Raw genomic sequence first — 16,331 nt, forward strand, 5'->3', positions numbered from 1 at the left:
GTCATCCAGCGCGTGTACGACGACCCGGAGCGCCGCGACGTCCTGTGGGAGCCCTTCGAGGCGGAGGACGGATCCGGCGGCGTCGTCATGCGCAACCGAAGATACGGCCCGTGGCGCAGGTTCGAGCACCCGGACGACGAGATCAGCTGGATGGTCGAGGCGAACCCCCCGAGACAGGACCCGCCAGAACTTCCACCTGCAGTTCCGGTGAGCTCGCCGTCCTCTTCTGCATTGAACGGTCTGGGCGGAGCAGGGTTCTTGGAAAACCTGTCAGAGTTTGCGATTTTTCTTGTCAAGAACTACTCAGACTTGATGGTTGGATTCTTCTCCTTGTTGACGAGGCTGTTAGTTACTGAATCTTGCTGCCATTCTTGGTACATTGTAGACCAAGATCACTGCTTCTTTCGTTCAGACGTTCTAGAATTGTAGGCTGCGCTCCAAAGGAGCAGTGGTTCTAGGTTCTTAATTCTTGCTCCTCTGTATTTGGTTCGCTTTAGGGATTACCATTGGGATTCTTTGACATGATGTATCTTTAACTTGAGCTGTTCGCCATAGCCATCTGTCTTTGGTCATTTCTTGCCAGATCAAAAGTTCATAACTAGGTCTTCTGCTCGTTAATGAAGCTGGTTTAGTTACTGAATCATGATACAGTTCTTTGTACATTTTTTTTACCAAGATTACTACTTCAGTTCAGATGTTCTAATACTGTAGACTGCGCTGCTAAGGAGCACTGGTTCTAGGTTTTTAATTCTTGCTCCTCTGTATTTGGTTCGCTTTAGGGATTAGCATTGGAATTCTTTGGCATGATGTATATTTGGATAAGAGCTGTTCCCTGTTCGCCATAGGCAGATTCTTGATCATTTCTTGCCAGATCAAAAGTACATAACTAGGACTTCTGCTCGTTAATGAGGCTGTTTAGTTGCCGAATCATGATGCAATTCTTTGTACATTTTTTTTACCAAGCTTACTACTTTTTCAGTTCAGATGTTCTAATACTGTAGATTGCGCTCCTAAGTAGAATGCAGTACTTGTTATCAATCCTCTCATTCAGATATTCTATTTCTTTTTTCACATGATGTAGATTTGGAGTCTAGGACTAGTTATCTAAGTGAGTCCGAAGGGCATTTTGTTCTCATCAAGGCTTGTATTCAGAATTTTCTGCTCTTAAGGAGCAGTGCTTGTTATCATTCCTGTCATTCAGATGTTGTAATTCTTTCACATGATGTATATTTGGAGTTTAGGTCTGGTTAACTAAGTGAGTCTCTTGAGGACATTTTGTCCTCATCAAGGCGTGTATTCAGAATTGTTCATTCAGAATTTTCTGCTCCATTGCAACAGCCTCCAATGGTACCCCTCGGTGGTACGATGTTGGGGCGCCATCGCCTTGTGCCTCAACCGGTGTCTCGGAGCATCCAGTACGGGCGGGCGGCTGATCAAGAGAGCTTCAACCCGCTCGTCTGGAGCACGTTATGGTTCGATGGCCAGTCCGTGTTCAACCTGAGGAGGGAGATAGCAAGAGCATTGGGTGAACATGACGAACTCAACATCGCATTGTGCGTGCGGGGCGGCTCCCAGGGGCGGCTGACCCCTCTGGTCACAGATCTGCCTGACGATGAGCAGACCATGGAGATCGTTGTCTTCACCACTGGGTCACAAGGTAAGAGCCTTGCAGTTCTTTCAGTAGCCTGTGCAGCAACTGTTATCTGTTTCTCTTCTCATGGAAGGTGTTCACTTGATCGTACTGATGAGAACAGAGCAGATACACTAGCTTGAATACTTGTCAGCTCGGATACACTACCCTTGAACTTGCCTGCAGTTCTTTCAGTAGCCTGTGCAGCAATTGTTATCTGTTTTCAGTAGCATGAAATTGTTGGCTTGTTTCTGCAAATCAGATGCTTAGAAGATCTTAGTATTATACTGATGAACGTAGAAACTGAAACTTGCCTACTGTGTATTGGCTCAAATGTAGTTCAGACACTTTTTGTAGCTTCGTGGATATAGCTGGCTAGTTGCTGCATTTAGTATCCTCTTCATGACTTTTTGGGTTGCCATGTGTTTTGGGTGGCTCAAATTGTAGTTTTGAATATATAAAGTTTTTTTGGTTGTTGGGTTAGGAGTAGTCTGAAACAGGCTACACATAAGCAGAGGTAGATTGGTAGAACTAATTTCTGTTTTTGTTGCATTTACAGCATTTCTTGCACATCATTCTTTTCGTAGATGTTAAAAGTAGTTAGAATATAGAACTGATTGCATTCACCTGTTAACTCGTCAGTTTAGAAAATTATGCCTCAACATTGATGAACTGTCCAGAAATGTCATTTTTTTTATTGAATTTCTTCTTTGAACTGCTTCAACGATTTCATCACCAATACATGCTGCCTAGCGCTTAACTGTCACTGGTTTTACTTGTTCCTTTGTGAATCCAGCTGCTGCTGAGCTCGTGTACCCAGATGTTGATGCAGAGCAAGATGTTGGGTGCCAAAGCAGGTCAGATTACGGTTACAGACTTGGCTGCGTGACCTGCACAGTCTACTGAAAGTATCGGTTTCTTCGCCTGTGGGTTCTTGGTTTTGTATTGATCTTTGATTCTTGGTTTCCCCAATAATTTTGGCCAGGGCGCCCACCTCCAAGTCGATATCCCTGCTGCACGCGCAGGAGGATTCTCAGAGCAGGTGGGTCGAAGATTCAGACTCTGACGAGGACGAGGAGTACAGCAACTTCACCGATGAGAAATCGAGGTAACATACGTTCATTTTGTTTTTGAATCGTACTTTGCTTTTCCTCGATGATGTTTATGGGTGAAAAAATGAGTTTGATTTCATTGGAAATTGCCAATTTTTATTGTTGTATCTTTCGGCCATGGCAGCAAATTCGGAGCTTCAGTTGTTCGTCTTGGTGTTTGCAGGGATCACATTTGTCTCGGCTGCCACCAGGATGCTGGCGCTAGCCTCTGTGATAAATGCACCGACCGGCTTAAGATGGCTCTAATAGAGGCGCGGAAGTATGCGCTTGGAACTGGGACCTTCAGATACTGCCTTGAGTGTCGTGGTCTCACCCAAGGAGACCATGGCGAGCACAAGAGCGCCTGCATTCCACTTGATATATTTGATGGGTCACAGGTGGCATGGGTCACCAAAAAGGAGAGATGGTCAGGAATCTTTGCCGGTGTCCAGAGTGATTGCTTTTGGAACCGCTTCACTGGCAGACCATTTCTGCTCCATTCACGGCAAGGGAGCCACTGTGTGATCTGTGGTGACATTTTGTCCAAGGGCGAGCTTTATGGTCCATTGCTTCGATTCTGCACCGTCGAGTGCTGGGCAGAGAGTGCCGGTAAATCTTCAGAGTACGAATGGGTCAAAGCACTTGTGAATGCAGACTTCGATGGGCCGGGGGCACCTTCCGACGCATTCTGTATCACCTGCCAGTGCCCATTCAGCATTGCTGAGGATGGCGCTGAGCATCGGCATGAGAAGGAACCCCTTCATGTTATAACTTACTTTCTAGGTGGAACAGCTGCAACCAAGGTGGAGATCTCTTCTGATCATTTTATGGCCGGCCCTTGGAAGACCATCAAGGTATGACCGTATGAGAGTTGCCATCTTCTGAAAACTTGTTGCTCCAGGGATTTCCATTGATTGTTCAATACTGATACTGTTTGTTGCAGGACTTGGCTGGTGGCGAAACAATGTGTTCTCAGCACCGCCTGTTCCGCCTAAGGGATGAGGGGGCCAAGCGTTGCAGGTGCTGCAACATTCGGCTGGAAAATGGTGGTGGACAAACATGCAGCCTGGACTGTGCTCTCCCTGATATTCTGATGGTTCCCAGGCCGGTGCGTATCCAGGTGAAGCCGCATGGCCAAGCACCAGGTGAGACACTGCGTTTTCTCACTATTCTGTGCAGCACTTGTTACATAGCTAATATGCCGAAATCAATTCTGGAGTGTTGCATTTTCTGTGAGAGATCACGACCCTTGAGGAATGGGTAAATTTGTGAGGTAAGGACTAGCCTGAAAAGTAGTGTGTTCTATTTACAGTTCCTCGTGGGAGCTAACTAGTCCTTTGATAGAAAATTCAATTGTGCCATTTCAGACATTTTTTTTATCTTTTACTTGTCAGCGTAGAGTTGACCTTGCTACTAACTGCAATGTGTCTTTTATACCCAAAGTAGTGTTAGATTACTGAACTGACGATTCAACCTAACTGAAACGTCGGCATATGTCCCAAAATCACCGCAAACCCTCCAACCTAGGCCAGTCACAAGAGCGACACTCTTGGAAGGAGGGGCACCATTGAGCTTGGCTCGTGTCTGGTTATCCACCTCCGTGGCCTTGAGCTTGTTGAAAAGATCGTTCACGGTCAGAGTCTCATAGCCTGCAGACTCAATGATCGTGTTCACCTTGAGATCCCACACAGAGCGGTCAAGTGCGTAGAGCAACTTGAGAGCCTTCTCGTGCTCTGTGTACTCAAGGGCACCAGCAGATCTGTTCGCATTGACTTTGTTCACAATCGACTGAAAACGACTGAACATCAAGTCAATGCTCTCACCCGGCTCCTGTGTGAAGTTCTCGTACTCACGCCGGTGAGTCTCGAACAGTCTGGCATTCACCTGAGGTGTACTCTCGTGGTAGTTCTCAATGCACGTCCAAATTTTGTGGGCTTCCTGAAAACCCTGGACGCGTGAGAACTCCGCACGAGAAACACCAGCGAAAAAGGCATTGACGGCCTTGGCGTTAGCCTCGTGCTGGGTCACCTGGAGAGGTGTGGTCCGAACAGCAAGCACCTCGTAAAGCTGGTTCGTGGTAATCTCCCAGACATCGGCTCCTATGCTCTGCAGGAAGGCTCTCATGCGAACCTTCCAGTAGGCATAGTCCTCGCCGAAAAACACCGGAATCTTACCAAGACTCGCTATGATCGCCAAGTGGTTTTCGAACTGGTTAAGGTACTGAAAACCTCAACCAAGCTCTGATACCAATTGAGGGACCGAAACTGGCGACCAGAGGGGGGTGAATGGGAGCCAGTCAAAATTTCTTCCGAAATCTGAAACGTCGGCCTATGTCCCAAAATCACCGCAAGCCCTCCGACCTAGGTCAGTGAGAATAGCTATGAACAAGCTATCTCGAAGCAGAAGACCCAGGTCGCAGCGCGGAAACAAAGCGAGTCGAAATGCCGAGCAGAACTGCAGAGACTGGTCAGACCGGTTGCACAGATCGGTCAGACCGGTCGGGCTGGGAATTCAAACTGCAGACCGGTCAGACCGGTTGCACAGACCGGTGAGACCGGTCGCTCACAGACAGCCCGCCAACAAAGCTCCAAATGTCAAATCTCAAGCAAACGAAGTCCAAATTCAACGAAACTTGGAGGAAAGCTTCGCATCTACCCCATGAACATATTCCCAAAAGATCTTTCCCAAAAGATTCACGGATCGAGAGAAATCGAGGAAAGATTAAAGAGGATTGGGGTTTTCTCAAGAACACAAAATCGCCAATTCGTGAGAACTCTCGATTCCAGTAGGTTTAGCACTTGGCTAGAAGGATTAGAATCGTCACAAAGAGTCCATCAAACCACGAATTCAAGGGTTGGTCTCCTCCTAACAAGAAACACACCAAAAGAGGAGAATTGAACCCAAAATGCAAGAGAGAAGGGGAGGACGAGATGCTCAGCACACACAAGTGAATCACAAACAAATTTTATCCATTAAATCTCAGAGGAATTCACTTATACAACAGCTAGAGCCATCCACCCATCATCCACCCACTAGATTGAAGAGAATAGCTATAATCTAAACTCTCTTTGTGTTGGAGTCCTTGGCCCTAACCTAGAACAGGGGCAGGGAGAAGGAAAAATCCAGAGAAAACAAAAGACTCAAGAGACTTAACCAGCCACAGGCTGGTGGGTGTTTTTATACCCAGCTGCTGCGGCCAGACCGGTCAGACCGGTCCAGGGGACCGGTCAGACCGGTCGGGTCTGCAGCAGCCCGCTGTACACCCTCGATCGACGGCGGAGCTTTTTTATTCGACTCGAAGTATTTGCTGCGATGCCGCCACGTCGACGAAGTACCGATCCGCGGTTTTGGAGGGTCCGCGAAACCCGGGTAGGTGGCCGGTTTTGAGAAAACTGCCAAAACCTCACGCGCGGAAAGATTCCCGCCTCCACGCCATGGCCCTAGACGCCGTTCCCGCCTCGGCCTTCTGACGGCCCTAGACGCCGCCCGACGCCCATCACCTCCTCGCCCGCAACGAGGCCTTAGACGCCGTCGACGCCCGTCGCCTCCGTCAGTCCCGAGACCGACGCTCGTGCCTCCACGACTTGGAGTCTTCAACCGCCGTCCGCCTCCTTGGTTTTGTGGCGCAAACCAAGAAACCCGCCTTCCGTCGCCGCTTGCGCCCTCGATCCAGGAGTGGACACCACAGCTGCCGCCCGGTCTGAGCTCCGGTCCCGGCTGCCCCTCACTGCCGTCCACCGCACGGTACATCGGCCACAGCACCTTCACGGTAGCTCCCCGTCGACACTCAACGCCCGTGTACCTGCAATCCAAAGACCAAGCGCACGATCACACCGCACGGTTGACAATTTACTCATCACATGCAGGATAGAGTACTCTCGTTCCTCAAATATAAATCTCCATGTCCTCTTCCCCCTTTGCCTCCCAACACCGTGCCCAGGCACCATCTCAATCCTGCACTCTTCGTGAGCAGGCAGTCGTCGAGATCCTTCCGGCTTCCGAGTGTGGAGCTCGGGAGGACTGCATCTACTTCGTGTGCGACTACGACGACGACGACGACACGCCGGATCCGACCCGCGATTGCGGCGTGTTCGACATGACGAGCGGGGTGATCACGCCTCTGCTGCCGGATACTGTGGTGGCGCGGCAACGAGGATGCGAAGGGCACCCGGCGGCATGGTTTTCTCCAACAAAAACCATGTGATTTTCGCTCTTCTTTTTGCGAGAGAAAAAAAGCCATGTGATTCACGTTCTAGCATGTAGCATTTTCTTTTCCACAACTCTCTCATGCTTGTATGTGATGTATTTTGACGATCGATCAGCCATCGGAATTTTGGATATGCCTCCAAAATAAGTATGCATCCATGTCTTGCTTCATATTCCATCCCGTAATAATGCAATATAAAGACGCACACGTAATTCAAGATTGAAACTCTGAATTTTTTTTAACCTATGATTAATCTTATATAACAAACACATTTTTAAAAATAACACAATTAGATTTGTGATTAAAAGAATGGCTATAATTTTATAGACTATCCAAATTCTCCAAACGAAATGAGTGCTTCCTGCTTTGGATCCGTAGTGTGTGCAGAGGACATCTGGATAAGTGGAGAAGTGGTGCATTCCAGAGGACGATCAAAGATTGGATCTAACCGAGACAGTCTAAGATAGTGAAATCAGGTTAAATAAATCAGTCGATGAGACTAACTATAACAAAGCACAAGTAGATGATTTGTAGATATGACGATGATCGAGAATGCTATCAGCTATCGGAATACTGCAAGGGGTTACATAGAAGCTGATAGATCTATGATCATTGTAGGATAAATTATGAAATCTATTAAAGACGATGCAGCCTTATGAGCATTAAAAAGAAATCGATAATTTGTGAACTCAATTAAAACTAACAAAAGATTGAAGCAATGTTCAAATTAAGAGAGATCACATATCATTGTAGATAAACTAAAATAACTACAGCAATGTGCCTGTAATTAAAGCTTAGCAGATCTGGTAAAATGATGCTTGTGACCAAACTGGGGATTGAAACAATGCAGCCCTATTCGCCGAAGATGTCACCGGAAACTACTCTACTACTACTCCTAGGATTTTGGCGTGATGCCGAGAAAAAAATGTATTGATTGTTCATTATTTTTTGCGGTCTACTATTTATACTCTGAAACTAAAGACTCTTAGTCTACCATGACGTAACAAGCTTGTTCCAAATGTAACTAACTGAAACTTACTATATCTACAAAAGCATTCCAAATGGAATGGGACTGTTGGATTTTCTGATGATGTCACCTCCTAGTCGGACTCGCATTTGTCGTACATGCCGCCCTTAACTATGTCCTTGACCATGCTTGCGTCAGTCTTGACTAGGCCTGATCATATCTCGGTCAGGATGGGTTCGGGCCGAGCCAGAAGAAACCCAATGTCCTTTTCTACCGGCTCGCACCCAACTCGACCTGAGCATCGGGCCACAAATCTTGGCACGTGCCCGCCCAAAGTATGGCCTAACGGCTCGTCGGCCGACCCGGTAGCAAGTCGTCTCGAATCTTCGCCTGACGTCTACGCCAGCTTGGCCGGCCATGCGCCGCCGCAAAGGCCGTTGGCCGCCGTGCATGGACGCTCACCGTCACGCCTGGCGACGCAACACTGCGCCTAGCTGCTCGCCACTTGGACTCCCGCCGCCGTGCCTAGTCGAAGCGCCGCCCGCACCTGGACACCTGTCGTGCGCCGGGCCACGCTTGCTCCAGGTCGCGCTTTGCCACCCGCGATTCACCAGCCGCCACTTGCTCTGGGTGCTCCTGGTCGGCTGCTCGCTCACTCCTGGCCTCGCAGAGCAGACGGGACACAGGAGAGAGTAGAGACTGAGGGAGTTTGCTAGAGAGAGGGGGCAGAGATCAAGATGGCAATGGGCATAAAATATCTGTGTACCTGCGGATAGCAAATCCGACAGGCACAGAAACGGGTTTGGATCTATGCTCGCGGGCGCGGGTGCCATCTTAAACCAGACGGATATCTACTAACGGGTTTGCCAAAATGATATCAGCATCTGCAAACCCGCCAAACCCGATTTAGTAGCTGACATGTGGGTCCTAAACCCCTGATATATAAACATCCTTTAGGGTTTCACCTCATTCCTTTTCTTCTCCCGCACCCAGCGGACTCACCCAAGCGCCCGCTCTTCCTCGTGCGGCGCAGCTCGCGACCTTGCTCCTCATCCTTGCCCCTTCCTGTGCATCGCCGCTCGTTGCCCCTCTCCTCCCTCCTTCGGCCTATGCGCAGCCTTGGTCCTCCCCCCTCCTCCCAGTGGCGCTCGAGCTTGGTGCCGTGGTCCCCATCCTCGTCAATTAGCTCCTCCTTGAGTCCTTGCGTGCCACCGTCCCCTTCCTATGTGGCTTTGTTCCTCCTGCCGGCCCTCCGCCAATGGCCACCCTTCGCCCGGCGCCGCGACCGCGGCACGCGCTTTCGGCTAGCTGGCGCGGCTGCGCCAAGTGCGGCCGCGTGGCACAGAGGCGCGTGCTGTGTCCCAGCCACCCACCATTTAGATCAAGCGCACGGGCCCACGACCGCTCCCAGACGTCGAGGACAGGAACACCAATGCCCTAGCCTTTTACTCCAACCACCAGCCCAGCTGCAGATGGTAGATATGCTCTTCCTCATCTTGCAGGTACATGGGAGTGCCCGTAGGTATGTTCGTGGGAGTGCCGGTGCGAGCGCGGGCGCGGGTACGGATCCAAGCACGCGGGTATGGGTTTTTGAAGTCGCTATCCGCACAGATTTTATCTGTTGCCATCTTTAGGCAGAGACCAGAGAGAGGCGGACGGATGGGGCTGCGGGAGTGTGGGGGGGGGGGAGATTGGATATTTAGGGTTAAGATCATCTATTTATGTGATCTTTATTGGGCTGGGCCATCAGAGTTCAAATGTAGCCTGAGCATTATTAGGACCGGACAGGAGATCAAACCAATGAGGCCCTCGGTTCAATGGTTCTATGGTCCAACCGTTTGGAACCGGTTGAACCACTAGTCCAATTGTTTTGAATGGTTAATCGAACCGGCCACAAATACTTTGAACCCGTATAGATATATGATTATATAATTAATAATTAACACTGAAACTTTATATAACGATATATATAATAATTCCTAATATACTCTAGCACTAAACAACAGGGGAGGGGATCTGGACATTCCTAGCGTACTCTACTATTCTAGGTGTAAACAGCAGATTAGCAAATCACTAGCTCAAGCTCAGTATAGTATAACAGAATAACAGCAGGCTAATCTAGACATTCACAATGAGGCAACCAATGATCAATCATCATATAACAGCAGGCTAATAAATAAAAACTCAGTGGCTCAAACTCACGCTCAGCAAGTCCGTAGGCCGTAGCTCACCGATAGCCATTTTCTGGGCTACTCGCTTCTTGCCTTCTCGTGAAGTAGAGCAACTCAGTGTGACACCCCAGCCCAACAGTTTAATAGGATTAATAGAATATTTATATCAATAAATTGTAATTTTTTTCGAAAACCGATCTCCAAATAACTCTGAAATTAAGCGAAATGTGCAATAAAGACTTGTGTTGGTCTGCGACTTGTGCAGAAAAAATATTACACTCAGCAAATAAGTAGCTCTCCAGTAGACATCACGGCATCGCATCACGGCAGTAGCCGCTGTCCTCCCGCCCGCGGCAGTCGCAAGGCCCCGCCCCGCAGCGCCCAGCAGCCCCCAGCAGCTCCACCGCACCCCGTAGCAGGCCGCAGCTGCTTGCCACGCGTAGCAGCCGCCGCGGCTCGATGCCTCGTCGGCCTGCGTGCTCGCTGCGCCGCGCCGTTGCCCTCCCCCAGGGCGCGGCGGGGCTGCTCGACCGCACCCCGTAGCAGGCCAGCAGCTGCTCGCCACCGCCCTCCCGCAGGGCGCAGCAGTAGCTCCCCGCGCCGGCTCTGCAGATGCATGCACCGCCGGCGCCACATCCAGCTCGATGCGCCACCACAAGCGAGAAGCCCTGTCCGCCCGTCGCCGTCACGCGCCAAGAACGAAAAAGGAGGAAAATTTCCTCCCTCAAGCGCCCAGAGGAGTTTCTCCTAAACACAGAGGATATTTTTGGGTCTGCTAAAAAAACCGTTCGGCCGGTTCGCCGGTTCCATAAAAATCTGCCAATTTAACAAGTTTTTAGCGGTTCAATTGCACGGACGGTTTTTTAAGCGAACCGGACCGGTGGAGGCTCTGGTTCGGTCTTTTAGCAGTCCGACAACCGATTCGGTCCGGTCCTGATAACTAGGCCGGTGGAGGATCTGGTTCAGTCTTTTAACGGTCCGATCGCCGATTCGATCCGGTCCTAATAACTAGGAGCGTGAGCCTGGCCCGAATTTTTGCTCGGGTCAAAAATAGGCCCATGCCCGCCCCGTGCACTTTTTAGGTCGGATCGGGTCACATTTTTTCGGACGGGTCAGTTCGCTTTTGTCGGGTCAGGCGGCCCATTATCAAGTATAGTTTTGACCAGATCATCTGACAGCTTTCGCTCTGTTCGTTTGGCTTGTCAACCAACAAGCCAACCGTACTGTTCTCTCATACTAAATCAGCACCAGCTACCAGCTACCAGCCAGTCAGCAGTACTGTTCTCTCATAATAAATCAGCACCAGCCATCAGCCACAGCCAAGCGAACACATAACATGCCATCGACGTTCTCTAGGACTCCCCATCAACTTCTATTACAATTTCCAAAATTACCATGGCAAAATTTTGACATCAACATTAATATTATTAGATTTGTAACTAAAAGAATGTTATAATTTTGCAGACATCCAAAGTCTCCAAACGAAATGAGTGCTTCCTACTTCTTGATAGTAGTGTGCAGTTGACATGTGGACAATCTCAGAGTCTCGGTGGTCTAGTGACGACCGCGCCCGAAGCGACCTAGGCTTGGCCCAGACCTTTTTTAAAGAAAAGCAGAAGCACTGCTGAATCATTTAAGGGTAAAGATGCAAATCGTGTTTTTTTTATCAGCTAATTAGTTACGATGGCATACCACTTTAATTCATTTTTCCTCCAAATTTTTACATAGAATACCATTCTAGTTCATTTTGTTAATATTTTGGGTCGATCCAATGACCCAAAATATATCTAACTTCCATCGACATTTAAAAGGAAAAAGAGTTTAATATGTTAACGAAGAAGGTATCGTAAAACTAGGCAACGCTCTTATCGAGCACTAGCGTTCCACACACCCTTTGTCTCTGCCTATGTCATGCAGCAAACCAAGCACTTGTGCTGGCTGAAGAAATCTGTTGTCAACGATCCGTCGATTTCTCTCTTTCCAAAATACCATGTTGTGTACATCAGCACCGCTGCAAGGGATCTCTTCCACTTGAAGGTCTTTCGATCCAGCTTGTTGCTCCACCAGCTTTCCGGTTCATGCTCTCTTCATTTCCCAAGATCTGCAAATGGTTTGGGTTGTAACAGTTTTAATAATTTGAATTTCGCTTTGGGTTTACTTAGTTGGATGTTATACGGGCCGACACTAAAACAACCCGATTCGGTGTGGTCTCCAGCCCTCCAGCAGTTTGGTGCGAACTTGGAGTGGATAATACCCATTCAATTTCCTATGGGTTGTAACCGTGTGCTATAAACGTGGGTTCCTCACATGGGCTCCGGCAGTCCGGCTCCTAGAAGGCAGCAACTCTCCAGCCAACCCTCACCCCTGCCACCGCTGCCACCCACCGCTGCCACCTCCCCCTCTGCCTCGTTTCTGCTTCCCGGCCGCCATCGGCGCTCGCGCGCCATCTAGGCGATCGCATGCGGCTGAATCCATTCAGCAGAGGACGGCGGTGGCGCGGACGGCATCTGGGTGCTGACATGTAATTTTTGCGATTTTATTGTTGCCACCTGATTTTGTCTGTGTATGATATGGGCGATGATTAATTTCCACCACCGCAGAAAAAAATCATTATTTGTTCCTTCCCCATGAAACCACACGGTTGATAATGGTTTTTTAACGGGTGGAACCCATGGATAAAGCATTGGTTTGGTTAAATGTGGGGTGAAAGGAAGTCACGATTTGATGTGGTTTGGATTTTGAACGTCAATGAACATGTTGGGGTGGGTCAATGAATCATCTAATGCTGTACATGGACTAACATGGGTACAGTGTGGATCCCGACCTATTTGTAGGGCTATTTTCCATCAGTATTGCGACTAGCTGATCTGGCTCACAAGGAACCAGAAAAAAAGTAAAGGAAAACATAAAATTAAAGCAAGTGAAGAGATTTTCACAATTCCTAAGTTTTTTGTTGAAAATGAAGTAGAAATGTTTTATTAAAAGATTTATGCATGCACGTTAGTTTTTTGCTAAAACCAATAAACCAACCATTCACAGCTAATCATACTGAAATCAAAGTACTTTTAACTTATATTATTCATGCTGGCACACAATCGATGATGGTAACAGTACTTTTTGCTGAAATCAACTATTCCCTGCTAATGTGTAATGGCACTTATTAGCATTTTATTTGCTGTGTTCGCTTGGTTGTGGCTGTTGGCTGGTGCTGATTTGTTATAAGAGAACAGTACTGCTGACTGGCTGGTAGCTGGGGCTGGTGCTGATTTTAGTATAGAAAAGAACTGCTAGCTGGTTGGCTGACAAGGCAAACAAATAGAGCGATTGGTGCTGTTTTATCCTCAACCTAGATGGGGTGTGCACACCAAAAGCCTCATGGCCCTGCAACCACTAACTCCTGACCAGCCAGTTGCTGAGTTTGCCAGCACTGGAGGAGACGAAACTGTCGCCGATAGGAAGGCGAGCAATACGCAAACAAGAAAGGAAGACGCGCAAGGGCGCAGCAGGTGACCTTATGGTTTTTTCTTTATAGGAGTATGATTTTTGCTGGGTGACTGATGAATGCCTTAATATGGTTACATACTATGCTGCGTAGCCTGCGAGAAGGTCAGTGATGGAATTATTTGTGGCCGATGCTTCACACAATTAAAGATGAAGCTGTTAAAGGTTAACGAAGCTGGTATTGGAAATGTTGGGAACCGAGATGACTCTAATATCCACTATGATGAGGATCTACATCTAAGACACGCCAAGTCTATCCAGAGTCGGTTAGTTTTATAGATCACAATTTATACACTAAATACTTAGAAACTGAGAGACTAACACTTACAAAATACTTGATTTATTATACACAATAGTATTACACAAGTGTATACAACACACCCTCTCTTTTTTTTGAGACCAGGAAGCTTCATTCACTACTCAAGAGCATCGTTACAATCAGTTTCAAGGTATCGTTGCACACATGATGGGGCTTGAAGCAACACAACCATCACGCAACTACTAGACACCTGCCTAGCCAGCTCATGAGCTACTAGATTACACACTCTACTAGCAAAGCGCAACGAGAAACTAACAAGAGAGGTACTTAGATCATGAATCTCCCTGAGGATCGTGGCAATCATAGATCTCTGCTCATTCTCCATCGACCGCATATGTATAAGATTCTGACAATCTGTCTCAAACACCACTCTTGTGGCGCCTCTCTGCTTCGCAAATTAACTGCATCTCGAAAGGCTAAAGCCTCCATCGTTAGTGCATCCATGCAGTGGCCAAAGCTCCATCAAAGTTACACTTGAGCCATCCGTCACCTGGTGGATTTCATGAGGGAACTTTCACAGCCCGTTGCTTGTTATGTGGATGCAGTAACTGCTAGAGATCAAATGCAGTATCCCGCACTCACAGAACATCTTGTTGGATAGGAATCCCAGCCTCCCCATGCCGACTCTGATTCCTCAAACTCCACAGTGACCACATCCCACATATAATCACTGATCTGTCCTTCTTTGAGCAAACTGTGTCACGAAGCAAATCACTGGCCCATGATCACGGGTGAAGAACAGTTAGCTTAACCCTAGTGATCTCCTTCGCTTGTTCCCAGAAGATTCTTGCCACAGTGCATTCTATCAAGACATGCCGCACTGATTCCTCATCTGACTGGCTGGTTGGCTGACAAGCCAAATCTCTCTTTTACATTACTTAGAAATGCAAGCTCTGACAAGATGGGGGTGTGCTCACCAAAAGCCTCATGGCCCTACAACCACTAATTCCTGTCCAGCCAGTTGCTGAGTTTGCCAGCACTAGAGGAGAGGAAACTGTCGCCGATAGGAAGGCGAGCAATACGCAAACAAGAAAGGAAGTCGCGCAAGGGCGCTAAAGCAGGTGAGCTTATGGTTTTTTCTTTAGGAGTATGATTTTTGATAGGTGACTGATGAATGCCTTAATATGGTTACACACTATGCTGCGTAGGCTGCGAGAAGGTCAATGATGGAATTATCTGTGGCCGATGCTTCACACAATTAAAGATGAAGCTGTTAAAGGTTAACGGAGCTGGTATTGGAAATGTTGGGAACCGAGGTGAATCTAAAACCCACTATGCTGAGGACCTACATCTAAGACACGCCAAGTCAATCTAGAGTCGGTTAGTTTTTTAGATCACAACTTATACACTAAATACTTAGAAACTGAGAGACTAACACTTACAAAATGACACGCCAAGTCAATCTAGAGTCGGTTAGTTTTTTAGATCACAACTTATACACTAAATACTTAGAAACTGAGAGACTAACACTTACAAAATACTTCCTTTATTATACATCTAAGACACGGCAAGTCAATCTAGAGTCGGTTAGTTTTTTAGATCACAACTTATACACTAAATACTTAGAAACTGAGAGACTAACACTTACAAAATACTTGTTTTATTATACACAATAGTATTTTTTTGATAGGAAAACTCTAAAATACTTAGAAACTGAGAGACTAACACTTACAAAAATACTTATTTTATTATACACAATAGTATTTTTTTATAGGAAAACTCTAAGGGAAGCCCTCAGAGCATAAAGGTGCGGCACCCAGGATTTGAACCATGGGTGGGAGCACTCCAACCAGAGGCCTTTGCCAGTGCGCCGGGAACCCTTTCGCTATACACAATAGTATTACACAAGTGTATACAACACACCCTCTCTTTGTAGCTATCCTAGCACTCACACTTTCTCATCTACCATGCTCTTGATAGATGGCATGGTAAGAAGGGGTCCTCTATTTATAGACCAAGACGGATCATAGAGTGGTGACATACATCCCTCATTCTAGAGAATTTCTAAATATTACAAGGTTTTTTTAATTTATTTATTACTAATTCTAAAGTAACTCATAAAAATATCTTTTTATTACCTTGTAGAGAATACTCTAGAATGTTGACTTGCATTCTTCCAACAGGAAAGAATGGCCTTTTGAGCTACTGTGAGCTGACATAAAGTAGTGAAGGGAAAGCATCTTCCACACTAGGACATGAGCATTCCACTTGACTGCTACAAGGGCAAATTAGTAGCATGGGTGCTGGGCAAATAGACTTGGGCAGCCATCTTTCATGATATTCAGGTAATACTACCCTTGGGCTTTGAGGCCTGTTCTAATCCTAATATCCTATTGATTGGTGTTTGATAATTTATCTTACCTGCTTACCTGCGATTATGTGTGCAGAGCGATATGAGTTTCTATCCAACTGTCGATCGCCCGTTTCCCCAGCGCCGGCCACAGG

The sequence above is a fragment of the Panicum virgatum genome, chromosome 4N (assembly GCF_016808335.1).
Source record: "Panicum virgatum strain AP13 chromosome 4N, P.virgatum_v5, whole genome shotgun sequence".
In the NCBI taxonomy this organism is placed as follows: domain Eukaryota; kingdom Viridiplantae; phylum Streptophyta; class Magnoliopsida; order Poales; family Poaceae; genus Panicum; species Panicum virgatum.